We start from the raw sequence: 12,242 nt of genomic DNA, 5'->3' as shown, positions 1-12,242 counted from the left end.
GGACACGTGAACTTTATCTGCATTGGATTTTAAGACAATGAACCTAATTCGAATTTAGGATCCTAACAATAGACCAAGGTTGATCTTACTCACTTTACTTAATATTTTGAGTCATTACTGTAATAAATACTATACTATTAAATATGATTATATTTAGTATATATAAAAGTTAGGTATACCTACAATAGATTTTATAATCAAATTAAAAAAAATAAGATCACTATTTTCATATACTAAAAAGTTTATAAAAAAATTTAGACACTAAATCAATCCTTAATAAATTATACATTAACTCTGTTAAAAAAATTAAATGATATATTAGATATTATTATTTGTGTACTAATTAATATATATATATATATATATATCATCGATTATTAAGTTATAATTAATTTCTAACTCAATTTTTGGTAATTAAAATTTAAATTATTAAAATTATTAAATACTGAATATTTTGCAGCTAATTAATTTTGTTTTTGTTTTTAAAATTTTAAAAAAGATAAGTTTTTAATCAATTATAAATTCAAATTTAAATTCAAATTCGTGTAAGAAAATATTTTGAATTTTTTTTACTAACTAGAATTAATTTTAAAATAAAAAATTATTTTGTACATTATATTATAAAATAGTGTAGTTATTTATTTTTTTTAATGACAATTATTATTAAATAAAATGATATAAAAATGGAGAAAAAATATATTTCAATCTAGGAATAATAATTCATTTTTCAATCGAATAAATTATATATTGAATAACAAAAGTTATTACAGTTTCTTTTTACACAAATTAATATACTCAACTACGGTATTTTGGTAATATTATCAAAAAATATTAATCAATCTAATAACTTTTATAATGACATAAGTTTATAAGTTTAGAAGCTTGAAAATCAAGTAATAAAATATAAAATTTTAACCGATAATAACGTTGATCATATTGTTTGACTTCCTGAATGAATATGATACTAATAAATAAAACTGTCACAGTTAAATTTTAACAAAGGCAAATCTTCATAAGTATTGTTATCATCAATAGAATTGTTCTACTTTCAAGATAAATACTTTTTTTTTCACTGTATTTTCTAACTCGGCAGGTCGAGAACTAATCATCCACGGTTTGAAGCTTCATTTATCAAGGGTCTGCCGCTAGCCAATGAATTGTTACATACACAAGACGGGATTCAAAACTCTAATATTTAATTAGGTAGACGAGTGAGATGATCACTCAATCAATTCAAATCAGTTAAGACAAATACTAATTATTTTTAATATTAAAAATAATTAAACTTTAATTTTAATTATAATTTTGTAAAATATTTATAATAATACTTATTATATATTTTTTGTTTAATCTCTTTTTATAAAAAAATTTATACATTTTTATTAATTATCCCGTATAGTGTACGAGAATATACACTAGTGTATTTAAAAAAATATGTAGTCTTTGTTAAAAATATTTTGTTTGATAAATTTCCATTAGAAATTTATATTACTATAAAATTGTTATTAGGAAAAAAAATAAAATCTTAAACAAAACTCTTAAAAGTCTCGGATAAAAAGTAAATAAGGTTATCAAATTTTATATATAATCACTCTGCTCAAATGTGCTTTTAGCCAAGCCAGCCTTTTTACAGTCATGGTCACAAGCTGATTGTTACAAGAGAGAGAGTAAAAACACGTGTCCATAGATAAAAATTTTAGAAAGAATCTATGTACCTTACATCTTTACCGTAGTGTGACCTCTTTTTTTAAAGGGTGTTTGATTGGTAGGGTAAAAGTAAAAACAAAAATTTTCAAATATTCATGGATTATCGATATTTTAATAATTATAATCATTTATTTTAATTATAAAAAATATATAATATATATTAATTAAAATTAATTATCAAAATTATTGAAACATTAATATTCTAGAAAATTTGTTTTCCAAAAGTTTAATATGCATTGATACAATAACTATGTAATTATTATATGATTAAAGAATAATATTCTAAAAATGAATAATTGGATAAATATGCTTAATTACGGGCTATGTTATTTTAACAAATTCAATTAGGGGATAATTTTTAGGGTTGATGAACATTTTAAATTAAAAAAATGTGAATAATTGGTTAAAAATTTATAACATATCTTGACAACCGATTAAAAATATATTTGGGATAACTACATTTTGGCTAAATTAAGAGGTGTCTAATTGAATTAATATTAACACACTGGACCAAAAACACAAACAAAAAGTATAAAAATATAAAGATCTAAAAAAAGACAAGAATAATGTAAATAAAAAATCTATCTCAAAATCACAAGTTTCTTTATAATTACTATTTACTGAAAAAAGAAAGAAGGTAAACGTGATTCTATGTGAATCATAAGAAAAATATTAAGTAAAAATAATTTTTTTTGTGGTCTAGATACCATCTTAGAATATAGGAGAGAAAATAAAAAAATATATTATGTATATTCAATTGTGTCTTGATATAAAATAGAAGTTATTTATTTATAACTATATATATAATTATTATACCTAATATAATTTATTATATATATATATATATATATATATATATATATATATATTTGTAAAGGAGTACAAGAGTACATTAGGTATAATAATAATTACTTATATTTTTAATTACTTAACTACTAACGGTTAATTATTATTCAACATAATTAATATAATATATATTATTTTAATAACTTTGTATCCTTCCTTAGTTCGCATTGTTGTTGTTGTTTTTTATTCTTTTTCAACCATTTTATTGATGTCCTTTTAATTTGTATAATAATTTATAAATATTTAAACTTTTAATATCCTAATATTTTCTAATATTTTGTATATTTATATCTTTATTTTTATTAAATAAGATATAAAGACAAATTTTAACATTCATATTTTAATTTTTTTGTTTTCATTACAGAGCCTTGTAGTTCAAAATTATAGGTTCTATTTTTAATAAATTACAATAATAACACCCAAAATTCAGAAGTTAAAGTGGAAAAAATTATTTATTATTTGTTATTGGAAGAAACAACCCGCACGTCTTGTGCTCCGTAGCGAAGGTATAGATTCAAAGCTAAGGTCTGGTAACAGAGCTAAGCTCTGCTTTGAGGATTCCTTTATATTAGTTGGTGAATAAATTTTGAAATAGTGCTAAAAATATGATATGTCAACTAACTTTAGTGAGTTGAATAGTTAACTTACTCAATCGCTTAAATAAATATAAGAGTTTAAATTTTACTTATTGCATACAGATTTACGATATATTAGTCTTTAACCTACAAAACTGTAGATAATACAAAAAAAAGAGACAGTTGTATATTTTAAATTGCAATAATATATTGATTAATAATATATTCTTAAATTAAATTTAGATTTGTGACAGATTAATCGAGAAAGATTATATGATTTTTTTCCTCTTCTATTGGATAAATATATTGATAGGTTAATTTCAATACATCTATTGTATTGATTTTGTAAAGAATTTAATTTGATTGTGTAATCTAATTTTATTTTATTTTATTTTACATACTATGTAAAAATTTTTTAAGAATATATCAATATCATTACAAGAGTTGAATTCCTTTTTGATATAGTTGTTTATGATTTATGGAAAAAATAGCATGAGATATTGGACTTTTAGTTAAATAAAAAAATTATTTATCAATTTAAATTAGGATATAAAATTTAACTACCTTGAACATTTAGTATTATGTTGGCAGTGAGAAACTAAAAAAAATTATACAGTTTTTGGTGGTTATGCTAATAAAAATATAATGCGAGCAATTAGAAAAAAGAATAAATTAAATCCTCTAAGTCCAAATATCATTAAAAAAGAATAAATTACCGTTTATGATAATAAAATATTTATTTAAAAAATTTTGACGTGAAAAGATTAACTATATATAACAAATTTAAATTAACTTATTAAAAAAATCATATATCAATACTAAATAATCAAATATTAATTATTAATGAGACGGTTCCAGAATCTTAGCCCGTTCCGCCTAACGGCAGGCTGGCAGGTCGGCGGGCTAAATCCGCCAAATATCTTTTTTTTAATTATTAAATAATATATATAAAGGCATAAAAAAATCTCTCTTATTTTTTACTTTTAACTATTATAATTTCTAAAAGTATAAATAAATTATAATTTTTATATTTACATAATTATAAATATCTAATAAATATAATTATAAACCAAGTTTTCATCCAAAACATAATTATAAATATTGTTCCCAAAACAAAATAAACATAATCCAAAACATAATTATAAATATTATCTCTAAAACAAAATAAATATAATCCAAAACACTCAATTTTCATCTTTATTCTCTTGTAAGTTGGGTTGGAGGAAGTTGGGTTTTGGCAAAAAACTTGTAAAAATATCCCTTGCTAAAAAAATACTAAGTCTAGCGGGAAAGCCCACCCCGCTCCGCCAAAGCCCGCCGTTTAAGCGATGCGGGTTAGGCGGGCTTTTACTATTTGGCCCCAATTTTTTAGTCCAGCCTGCCTTTTTTGGTGGATTACACGGGCCGGCCCGACGGATTTAGGCCCGTTTGCCACCCCTACTTAAATAGTATAATCTCTCCATACTTAATTAAGAGTTTGCAGGTTCGAGTCTCTTATCTTTGCTAAAAAAAATTATTAGTTAATATACATTAAAATATAACATATATATTAAAAACTGGTAAAATTAATATATATATAATATTGTTTTGCTAATCTTAATATATTATGATTGGTGTTGTCATTAGTTAAATCTTTTATCTTTCATAAATAAAAATAGAAGTTTATTGGATGAAAAAATTATTTGCTTTTAGTTTCTCACATCTCAATAGAATCTTGAATCACGAGTTGTCATAGAATAATTTTTTTATTCATTTGACTCCTTTGTATATTTGGTGGCATGCGGTTGTTGGTAATACTTAGATTTAATAACATGCAATATATCATCTTCAATCCCAACAGAAAAAGAATCGATCTCAGCCATTTATTTTGTCTTTTCCTTTTCATTGTTTGAATATGTATTTAACAGCGTCGATTCTCTCAAAGATATTTTATCATTTCAGCATAAATAACAGAAGAGTACTTTAGAATTAAAAAAAGAACAGAACACTTGCACTTTAGAGCGTTTACAATGTTTTACATACACATCATCAATCATCAATAATATTTAAATCTAACCTATTTAAATTGAAAGAGTAGTTTACTCATTTATCTATTTAAATAAATATTTAAAATTTTATTTTATATATATAATAATTTATTAATTAATAACAAATTTTTAAATAAAATTTTAATTTATGATAAATTAATTTTATTCTATTAAAATTAACAAATACAATAAAAAACATATATATAAATTTGAATAATTAATTTGCTTTAAATTGAAATGTACTTTTCTTTTATATATATAGGATAAAATTAATTACACATTTTTCGATTACTAATAATACATAATTTATATTAAAATTTAGTTAATATGTGTTTTGAAAACACATGATAAGTTTACCATTAGCAAAAAGTTTTAAATTTTTTTTCTTTAATAAATACAAAATAAATATATTGAAAACTTAAATTTTTTATATTTTTAATAAAAAAATTTCAATTTGTAATTTTAATCTATACTTTTAAGACACATAATAAATAAATTCTTTAAAGTATCTTACTAAAATATCTCTGATTTTGTCCATTTTTAAAAAAACACTAATCCCTAATAATTAATTATAACAATAAATGTATACAGATTTTGATGATTATATCATTTAAAAGAAAATTAATTTGGTTTGTCTTATTAAAAATGAGATCATTACAAATAGGATCTCGCTAGGAATAACCATCCGAGTATAAGGGATAATAAACATCTTCTCGAAAAATTAATTTAATTTTTGAGTTCACATCGAACTCTTGACCTTTCGGATCTAGTGCTTTAATAACATGTCATGATACCACTCATCCCAAAAGCTTCAACTGATTGAAAAATGTAACACTAATAATTATATCTCTAATACTCCATAAACCTCCATTGTACGCATTGTATAAATATTTCATTGGCTCCTCGTACTTTCCCTTACAAATATATTTACATTTCAAAGATTCAACCTTAATTATGTTAGGATATATTTTATATTAGAATATACGTGTATATATATTGATATTCTTTGATGTTGTTTTATTATTTTTTATTTGTTCATCGTATATAAATAGGTAGTACATTATATTATATTTGACACATTTAATACACAAATTATTTCTTTAATTTTTCTCTTGAGTTCTAATAGATTTTTTATAGCAAAAATAAGGAAGATAGTCTTAAAAAGGATTTTATATGTAAAAAATGTGAAATTTACAATAAATTAGTCTTATAAAAATGCTCTTTCTCTAATTTTTACGTGACACCATTATTAAATATATTGTCAATATGTTTATAGGTAAAAAATGTAAAATTTAATGATTTTACTATTTTAGAAAGAGGATAAATAGTCAACAATTTTTATTTTAAAAAGATTTTATATATACCATTTATTATTTTACCAAAAACAAGGGTATTTTTTTCAATATTAACACACAATCATTAAAATCTGTATTCATTTATTATTTAATTAATCAGTGGGGACTTGAATTTTTCAAAAACAAATCAAATTAAAGATATTTTGGTAAGATAATACAATGTATTATTAGTGATTGAAGAATATATATATATATATATATATATATATATATATATATGGAGAAGATTCTCTCGGATAATAATTAATTATCAGTACTTTCTTGACATTAATTAAGAGTAATGTCATTTAATTTGAGATCTTTTGCTCTATTATTTTTAAAACTGATAATGTATGTTAGAAAAATAATAAAAAATTAATTTAAATATTTTAATTTATTTTATTTAATATTTATTAATTTTAATAATAATTAATAAATAAAATAAATTTAAACTATTTTTAGTTAATATTTTTTATCATTAAATATTTCTGTTTTAAAACTATGTTCAACCACTCATGTAATAAAAAAAACCTAAGCATTAATTAATAGACTCGCTAAAATATCTTCGGTTGTTACTTAATTATTGGAGTCACTTGCTAATAATATGGAGTAAACTTCATATTTTAATTACTTAATAAATAATTATTGAAAAATATTAAATTCTTAATTATATCAATTATTAAGAGTACAACTCCGTCTTAATTAAGTAATTTTTAATTAAATTAGATCTACTGAGCCATGTTTTCCAGTTATTCACTTGACAAAATCCTATATTTTTATCAATAATTTAACTTGATTTGTGAAATAGATCGTATACATGTGTGAATATCTTTGTCCAGATTCTTGGCCCTACACTTGTTCTTTATTTTTTTTCTTGCTATCGCTTGTAAACACTTCCTACAATTATTGATGGCCCTACTAATTTCTACTCATGTATGATGCAATGCATATATACAATACATTATTGATAGAAAAAGAAAACAAATATGGGTTTTATTATATGTTAAGGTTATCAATAATATTTTTTATTAAAAATATATCCATCCACCTTATTCTTCTTTAAATTTAGATTTTCAGAAAAAAAGTAACTTTATAATATAATAATATATAACACCTTATCTAATTCAATATTATTAGCAAATCACTTACATATAAATATTCGACAATTATTTTTGAATATGAAAATAATGTATATATAAACTTCACATCTTTTAAAAATATAATCTCAAAATAATTTATAAATATGAAATAATACTCACTTTTTGAACTAATCTTTAAAATTGAATTAGTACCACTTAATTTTAATTTTAATATTTTTATAAAAAATAAAAATTTTAAAAATGTTACTAATAATAACTCTAACATATATTTTTAAAAAATAGATTTAATTATTTTGTTAATTTTTATAATTTCACCAAATTTATTATTAGGTCTTTAAACTATTTTTCTTTTCAATTGTATTCTTACGTTATTTTTAATTTTGTAATTGGATCTTTTTTATGTCAAAATTATTAAAATTAACGTAATATTTTTTCAAAAAAATATATGTAGTCAAAGATCTAATTAAGTTTTTAATTGTGAATACTTTTAATTTGCAGAAAATATTAAGTTAACTCTATCGTTTTGTACACTAAAAATAATCTAATTATAAAGTTAAAAATAGTATATATATTTAATTAAAAAAATATATAAAAACGTAATTGTAAATTTAGTGAAACTACACAGACTAATAAAATAATTAAACCTAAAAAATATAGTTGTTAACTAAACCTAGCAAAAATTAAACCCATGATACCGCAGCTGGTTGGCTGGTTTTATGGTTAGGTCAAAAGCTCTATGAGAAGAAACAACATTAAAAATAGAACAAGGTTATTTTCTACAAAAGAGAAATATTAAGTAAAGCCCCATATTTGTGTCGGTCGTCACTTCATGCATAGTTTTTTTTTCAATTATGCATAATTGTTTACTATTAATTAAAAACTTCCAATTCAATGAAACATAAAATAAAATGAAATAAAATAAATTAAAGGAAGAGGGTTAATCAAATAACATACACATGAGGCATCATATTATGCGGCCTCTCGAAGCAGTTGCATTCATCTATGTGTTTTCGTTGAGTATTATTTTATTATAATACCATATAATAAAAGTTGAATAATGTTAAAGTTGCCAATTGTTTTGAGTTGTTGATAAATGCTAGAATCCATGGATGACATAGCAGTGACATTGAAGTAATCGACCATGTTAATATATGGAGCTTCACCTTTCTAGGTGAGAGTGATGTATAGTGATTAGTGATGATATATATTTTTATTTAAATATATTCACCACCATTGGCTGGCAACAATTGCCATTTTAATTCCAAAACTTATTATCTAATCATGCTTTTATTTATATTATTAAAACAATATTATTTAATATTTAAATATTATGTATATTACTAATTATGATGTATCTGCTATTATGTAGTTTTTAATTTTTATTCTTATTCTTATTACTGCATATATGGGGCTCACTGAATTGGAGACACGAATTTTCAAATTTCTTTTGTATGAAAATATTGTTATTAATACATTTGTCTGTTTGATAAGTTGAGGAGCTAACTTATCTTATGACCTTCATTTTGTACTCTTTCCCCAACTCCAAAAGACACATGCAAACATATATATTGAATTACATAAATTACTTTGATCTGATTTAAAATTTAATTTGCTTCGTATTGCTTCACGTATTTTAAGAAATTTTCTAATAATAATTCATGAATATAATTTTGTCTTAATATATAGGTGTTACACATACAAAGCAGTATATATTATAGAGATAGAAAAGCTAAGCCTCCATCGTAAAACCAGACAGAGCATAGGATAATGTTGACAACGAGAAAAGATAATGCAGAAACTTATATTAGAATAAAGATAAATATTAGGTGATTAATTTTTAATTTTATTTTATATTTAAATTAATATTAATAAGTATAGGAAATTAATTTTTAATTAATAGACAATTTTTTTATTATAAAATTATTTTTTAATCCTTCACTCCTCGTATCCTAGAAGATTTAGAATTTACGGTATAAAATTTATGATTTAAAGTTTAATATAGCCGACCAACAATAGTGATGCAATTGTAGTTGGTAGTAGTAGTGAGCAACGACTAAGTAAATGGTAAAGTTATGGTGCTAAAAAAATTGGTTGATATTAATTAAAAATAATTAATTTTGTAATTTGATTGATTAAATCACAATAAAAAATAATTATAGAAAATTAATTTTTGATTAATAAAATATATTAGTTAATATTTTTTAATTTATAAAATTTTTATTTTAACTCTCGTTTTCTGGAGAGTTTATTAGGATCTAAAATTAGGATTTAAGATTTATATTTTTAAAATTTAAATTTAAGATTAAAAATAATTATTAAAGATTACCTGAAACAAACTAAAAATAATTAATTTATAATTCAACTCTTATTATCATGAAACAAATTATTTTTGGAATAAGATTAGATGGATCAGGATATATAGATGTAGTATATTGTATTTTATGTTATGGTTAATTAATATTGCATGAAAATAATACGGTTATAAATGAAACCAAAATATGCAGCAAAATTAAATGTATTCATTTTTTAAAATATAAGTCTATCTATATATATATATATATATATATATATATATATATATATATATATATATATATATATATATATATATATATATTATTAGCATGCAAATATAAGTGAGGGGTGCTGGGGAAGGCTCTATGTTATCCCAAGATTCTTTAAAGCTCAAAAGCAGAGATTTTGATTCCTTGACAACAAATCATGTCCTGATGAATTTATTTTAGTTTATAATTTACTAAAAAGGTACTAAGTACTAACACATTTTTTTAAATTAAAAAGGATCCTAATATTGTTTGCGTCAACTGTCAAGCCAATTTTTTTCTGGTAATAATGATTCGTTGCAATTTAATAGTTAAATGTTCCAAAAATATACATTACAAATTTATAAGTGTGATAACTCATGCCATACACGTGATAAGATTGAAATTATAATTTTAAATTTTTTGTTAAGATTAATTTAAATTATAATAATTTGATTAATAAAATGTAACATATTATGTATTGTTTGTTTTTTTCTTAATTTAGTATTAAATATATTAACTCTAAAATAGTTATTAATTAGTTTTAGTAATTTATTTTTTTCAATAAATCAAACATATATACTCAATGTGACAATAAATAACGTAGTAATACTTAGACCCATAAATAAATTTTTATATATTGTTTTATTGTCAAGTAAGAACATATCAAAATCAACTCAAAATAAATAATAAATTATTAGAGAATTCTAATATATAAAATTCTTTAATAAACAATAAATAATTTAAACCCACTTAAAAATAACTCAACACTTTTCTTTGATACCTGCAAAATATATACCTGAAATAATATTATATCAATGTTAGTATACAGTTTTACAATCATCTCTTAAAAGTTATTCTACATACGTGTACAGTCAAAACATAAATTACTGAACTTTATTTTATTTTTCTAAATTACTATAATTATGCATTATTCATTAAATGTTATTTGTAATATAATTGTAATATTGTAATATAATTATAATAAAGATATTTTTTTAAAATAAATTTAGAAGAGAGAATAGTGCTTTTATTTTGGTGAAAAAATAAATTTATGAAAAATTGACACTTTATTTTTATTAGTTGATAATATATTAAATATTGATTTTATATAATTATAATAAAAATATTTTTTGCATTCTCATAACTATATTTTATCAAAAAAAAGTAATAGACGACAAATGAACGTGATTAGTGACTACATTTAATAAAAGAAAACCAAAGAAAAAAAAGTTAAAAATATATAATAGAATCTAATAAACTAACCAATAACTCAAAAAATTAATAGAAGACTAAATTATAATATATTTTTTTAAGATTCTTTGTTTCTTGTTCAGAGGTCATTTGGAAAAGCTTTCAATTGGACTATATTCTGTAATTATTTAATTAACAAACATAATATCTTACTTAAACATATGAGATCCTAAATTCAATATGTTGTCTTTGATTTACTATTATAAAAGAAAAAGAAAAAAGAAAAAGAAAATACACTTTGCAAATTGCAAACATTGGAAGCATGTATATATCATACATGCCTACAACTTAAATGAAGTGGTAGGTGGTGGTTATTATTTATTTATTTATTTATTTATTCTGGGTTATTTGGTTGGTAGGTTGTTTATCTCAGTGCATGCTTGTGCTTCGAAATATGTTGACCAAATTTACTAGCATTCGTTAGCTGAGAAACTTTTCAACTAGCTTTGTAGGAACTTGAAATTAAGATTATTATTGTGACAGAAAAAAAACTAATTAATTCAGTATATATAGTAAAAATAAAATTTTGTAATATATATTATTTCAGTTTGAAAATAGTATTCCAATTTAGAGATTTTATTTTGTTAAGAAATGTTTATTTATTAAAAAAATTTAAATGATTTAATTGTTTTTTCTTTCTAGATCATTCTCCTATATGTTGATAAAGAGATCGAAGAATAATAATAAAAATAATAAAATAATATATATGTTATGAGAGCTTTTTTTCTGTAAATTATACCTATAGTTTTTTATAACATTCATTTTTTTTAACAACGTTGCCATACTCAATTTAATCAAAGGTTAAAAAGAAATCCAAATCAAGCAAAAAAATTACTTATAGTCTCATTGACATAATAAT

Source organism: Arachis hypogaea, chromosome 8, assembly GCF_003086295.3.
Source record: "Arachis hypogaea cultivar Tifrunner chromosome 8, arahy.Tifrunner.gnm2.J5K5, whole genome shotgun sequence".
NCBI lineage: Eukaryota > Viridiplantae > Streptophyta > Magnoliopsida > Fabales > Fabaceae > Arachis > Arachis hypogaea.
The sequence above is the reverse complement of the archived record's forward strand: the minus strand, read 5'-3'. Positions refer to the sequence as shown.